This window comes from Portunus trituberculatus, chromosome 2 (genome assembly GCF_017591435.1).
Source record: "Portunus trituberculatus isolate SZX2019 chromosome 2, ASM1759143v1, whole genome shotgun sequence".
NCBI classification, from domain to species: domain Eukaryota; kingdom Metazoa; phylum Arthropoda; class Malacostraca; order Decapoda; family Portunidae; genus Portunus; species Portunus trituberculatus.
This window is the reverse complement of record NC_059256.1, coordinates 1,791,554-1,796,687: the sequence shown is the minus strand read 5'-3', so window position 1 is coordinate 1,796,687 and position 5,134 is coordinate 1,791,554. Positions and strand designations below refer to the sequence as shown.

Here is a 5,134-nt window from a genome sequence, read left to right as displayed (position 1 = left end):
TTAAACAAAGAAATTTCCCTACATCTGTCACCTCTGGACCCCGAACACCATCTCGAGGGTTCAAATGCTTCAAATATTGACTCGAACTGTCTATTTCCTTATGTCTTTTTTTTTTTTTTTTATTATTTCAAGGCCTATCAGTTATTCTAGTGTTATCTACTGTATCTCCAGACTTGTAGTGGTAGTAGTAGTAGTAGTTCTGACTAGCTTATGTGTAGAATTGAAAGACTGCCTCGAATGTTGTTGTTGACTGACTGATGTGAACTAACGCGTCTGCTACGGAAACAGTTGTTGTAGTAGTAGTAGTAGTAGTAGTAGTCAGAAACACTCAAAGATGCAGAAATACTATGCGGAGAGAGAGAGAGAGAGAGAGAGAGAAAAAAAAAAAATTGTCACTATTACAACTACTCACTACAACAATTCTCTCTCTCTCTCTCTCAAACTATTACAAAAACTCTCTAATACAGCAAGTCTCACAACTCTCTCTCTCTCTCTTCCCTAATACAACTCACTCTCTCTCTCTCTGTCCCTCTCACTACTACCTCTCTCTCTCTCTCTCTCTCTCTCTCTCTCTCCATTAGCGCATAGGATTAATCAAACAGCGGTACCATAATATATATATGCATGTTTATATACACACACACCTGCGGCCACCAGTATTGGCAACCCTGCGCAGTTGTTGTAATAATAATAATAATAATAATAATAATAATAATAATAATAATAATAATAATAATAATAATGATTTTAAATAATGAGGTAAGGAAAACGCCAATAATAACAAGAATAATGATGTTTTATGAGGTAAGATTCTTAATTAGCTTAAAAAAGATAACACGATAACACGTAAACAGAAAACGGAGGTCTGCTAGTGAGGTATTGGGGCAACTTAACTAAATTAGGAGGGAGAACGAATTAAAGAGAGAGAGAGAGAGAGAGAGAGAGAGAGAGAGAGAGAGAGAGAGAGAGAGAGGTAAACTACAACTATTTTTGAGGTATACACATGAACGAGCAGTAGTAATAATAATAATAATAATAATAATAATAATAATAATAATAATAATAATAATAATAATAATAATAATAATACACTTATCACTAAAACCAAATTCAAACAGGTACATAAAGAACATACATATTAATACACTAAAAATATATAAATTGTCCATATGTCTGTATGTCTGTGTGTGTGTATATGTGTGTGTGTGTCTGTCTGTGTGTGTGTGTGTGTGTGTTGTCGCTATCGATTCATACGGTTTAAAAATTGCTAAAAATACGTAAAAATGGAGGAGGAGGAGGAGGAGGAGGAGGAGGAGGAGGAGGAGGAGGAGGAGGAGGAGGAGAGGAGGAGGAGGAGGAGGAGGTCATACAATTAGGGCAAAAACAATAAGGAGGAAGAGGTAAAAGAAGAAGAAGAAGAAGAAGAAGAAGAAGAAGAAGAAGAAGAAGAAGAAGAAGAGGAGGCGGAGGAGGAGGAACAAAAACACACTGAAAAAAAAAATAATAATAACGAAGAAGAGGAGGAGGAAGACAAGGAGGAGGAGGAGGAGGAGGAGGAGGAGGAGGAGGAGGAGGAGGAGGAGGAGGAGGATGACGAGGAGGAGGAGGAGGAAGAAACTCAAAAAAACATCAAAAAAAACCCTTAAAAGTTTCAAGACATCAAAACGCTCGCACCCAGCCCACCCCCATTACCAGAAGAGGAGGAGGAAGAGGAGGAGGAGGAAGAGGAAGAGGAGGAGGAGGAGGAGGCAGCATAGTCCTTGTGAGCCTCTATATCCACCCTACAAATGGGACATCTCTTATTGGTGGAGAGCCACTGATCAACACACTCCACGTGGAAGAGATGCATGCAAGGAAGACGTCGAACCTCTTCCTCTTCCTCGAACTCAGACAGACAGATGGTGCATTTCTCCAGGCTGTCTTCCGAGGGGTCTGCGCGCTTCATCTGGGGGGGCGGAGACACACACATGGGGTTATTACGGGTCTTGTGGGTGTTTTTGTGGTGTTTTTGTGGGGTTTTTGTGGGGTTTTTGGGTGTTTTTGTGTGTTTTGTGGGGTTAAATAGTGGTTTTGTGATGTTTTGGGGTCTGCGTGCTTCATCTGGGGGGGCGGAGACACACACATGGGGTTATTACGGGGTCTTGTGGGTGTTTTGTGGTGTTTTGTGGGGTTTTTGTGTGTTTTGTGTGTTTTGTGGGGTTTTGTGGGGTTTTGGGTGATTTTGGGTGTTTTTGTGTGTTTTGTGGGGTTAAATAGTGGTTTTGGGGTCTGCGCGCTTCATCTGGGGGGGCGGAGACACACACATGGGGTTATTACGGGGTCTTGTGGGTGTTTTTGTGGTGTTTTTGTGGGGTTTTTGTGTGTTTTTGTGGGTTTTTGTGTATTTTTTGGGTGTTTTTGTGTGTTTTGTGGGGTTAAATAGTGGTTTTGGGGTCTCGTGCTTCATCTGGGGGCGGAGACACACACATGGGATGTCTGAGGGTCTTGTGGGTGTTTTGTGGTGTTTTGTGGTGTTTTGTGGGGTTTTGTGGTGGTTTGGGATGTTTTGGTGTGTTTTGGTGGTTTGGGGTGTTTTGGGGTCCATGCTTCATCCGGGGCTGAGACACACACGGGTTATTTCAGGTCCCAGTGGGTGTTTTGTGGGGTTTTGTGGGGTTTGGTGTGTTTGTGGTGGTTTGGGATGTTTTGTGTGTTTTCTGGGGTTTTGTGTGTTTTGGGTGTTTTGGGTGTTTGTGTGTTATTGTGGGGTTTTTGTGTTTTGTGGGTTTTGTTTTGTGGGGTTAAATAATGGTTTTGTGGGGTTTGGTGTGTTTTGTGTGGTTTGGTGGTTTTGGGGTGTTTTGGGGTCTGCGCCTTTATCTGGGGGGCGGAGACACACACATGGGGTTATTTGAGGTCTCCTGGGTGTTTTGTGGTGTTTGTGGGGTTTTGGGTGTTTTGTGGGTTTTGTGTATTTTGGGGTGTTTTGTGTGTTTTGTGTGTTTTGGGGTGTTTTGTGTGTTTTGGGATGTTTTGTGTGTTTTAGTGGGGTTTGTGTGTGTGTTTGGGACACACATTTGTGTGATGTTTTGTGTGTTTTGTGGGGTTTTGTGTGTTTTAGGGTGTTTTGTGTGTTTTGGGACGTTTTGGGATGTTTGTGTGTTTTGTGGGGTTTTTGGGGTGTTTTTGTTTTTTGTGGGGTTAAATAATGGTTTTGATGTGTTTTGGGTGTTTTGGTGGTTTTGGTGTGTTTTGGGGTATGCTTGCTTCATCTGGGTCTGAGAGACACACAGGGTCATTCGGGGTCCCAAGGGTTTTGTGTGTTTTGGGATGTTTTGTGGGGTTTTTGGGTGTTTTTGTGTGTTTTTGGAGTGTTTTGTGTGTTTTGTGGGGTTAAATAGTGGTTTGATGTGTTTTGGGTGTTTTGGGTGTTTTGGGGGTGTTTTAGGATATTTTGTGTGTTGAGGATGTTTTGTGTGTTTTTGGGTGTTTTGTGTTTTGTGGGGTTTTGTGTGTTTTGGGATGTTTTGGTGTGTTTTGGGGTCCCGTGCTTCATCCGGGGGTGGAGACACACACAGGGTCTTGGGTGTTTTGGGGTGTTTTGTGGGGTTTAGTGTGTTTGGGGTGTTTTGTGTGTGTGTTAAACAATGGTTTTAATGTATTTTGGTGGTTTTGTGGTGTTTTTGGGGTGTTTTGTGTGTTTGTGGGGTTTTGTGTGTTTGAGGTGTTTGGGTGTTTTGGTGTGTTTTAGGCACGCGTGCTTCATCTGGGGGCGAGACACACACGGGTTATTCAGTCTTGTGGGTGTTTTGTGGGGTTTGTATGTTTGGTGAGCCTTGTGTGTTTTCTGTGGTTTTGGGTGTTTATGGGTGTTTTATGGGGTTTTGTGATTATTTAATGGTTTTTGGGTGTTTTTGTGTGTGTTTTTGGGGTTTTTGGTGGTTTTGTGGTGTTTTTTGGTGTTAATGGGGTGTTTTTGGGTCTTTTGTGGTGTTTATGTGTTTTAGGATTGTTTTTGAGGTTTTTGGGTGTTTAGTAGTGTTTTGGTGTGTGTTTGGTGTGTTTTGGGGGTCTGCATGCTTCATCTGGGGGAGCGGGAGACACACACGGAGTTTTTAGGGGATTTTGTGGTGTTTTTGTGGTGTTTTTGTGGTGTTTTGTGGTCTGCGCACTTCATCTGGGGGGAGAGAGACAGACTGGGGGTTATTTGGGGTTTTGTGGGGTGTTAAGATTTTTGGGGTGTTTTGTGGTCCGCGCACTTCATCTGGGGGGCGGAGAGACAGACAGGGGTTATTTGGGGTTTGGGGGTGTTAAGATTTTTGTTGGGTTTGGGGGTGTGTTAAGATTTTTGGGGGTTATGGGGTGTGTTAAGATTTTTGGGGGTTATGGGGGTGTGTTAAGATTTTGGGGGTTATGGGGTGTGTTAAGATTTTTGGGGGTTTTGGGGGTGTTAAGATTTTTGGGGGTGTTAAAATTTTTGGGGGTTTTGGGGGTGTTAAGATTTTTGGGGGTTTTGGGGGTGTTAAGATTTTTGGGGGGTTTGGGGGTGTTAAGATTTTTGGGGTTTTGGGGGTGTTAAGATTTTTGGGGGTTTGGGGGTGTTAAGATTTTTGGGGGTTTTGGGGGTGTTAAGATTTTTGGGGGTTTGGGGGTGTTAAGATTTTTGGGGTTTGAGGGGTGTTAAGATTTTTGGGGGTTTGGGGGGTGTTAAGATTTTTGGGGTTTTGGGGTTTGGGGGTGTTAAGATTTTGGGGTTTTGGGGGTGTTAAGATTTTTGGGGTTTTGGGGTATTTTGTGGTCCATGACTTCATCTGGGGGCTGGAGACAGACAGGGGTTATTTGGGGGTTTTGGGGGTGTTAAGATTTTGGGGGTTTTGAGGGGTGTTAAGATTTTTGGGGGTTTGGGGGTGTTAAGATTTTGGGGGTTTGGGGGGTTTTGGGGGGTTTTGTGGTCTGAGCACTTCATCTGGGGGGGCGGAGAGACAGACAGGGGGTTATTTGGGGGTTTTTGGGGGTGTATTGCTTTGTGGTGTTCTAAGAAATGTTTTGAAAGTTCTGTGGTGTTTTTAAGTGTTTTTCGGTGTTTAAAAGAGCTTTCAAGGGTGTTTTGGTGTGTTTATGGTGTTTTGTGGCATTTAAGTGTGTTTTGGTGTTT

At 42.9% G+C, this 5,134-nt stretch overlaps 1 long non-coding RNA gene across 1 annotated transcript in view; it reads left to right on the top strand.

The window, feature by feature from the left end:
• Nucleotides 1–835: 835 nt before the first annotated feature.
• Nucleotides 836–5,134, top strand: part of LOC123501885 — a 6,346-nt gene continuing 2,047 nt past the window's right edge. The window contains exon 1 of the long non-coding RNA XR_006673727.1: nucleotides 836–973. This is a non-coding gene — a long non-coding RNA (uncharacterized LOC123501885). The remainder of the gene's footprint in view (nucleotides 974–5,134) is intronic.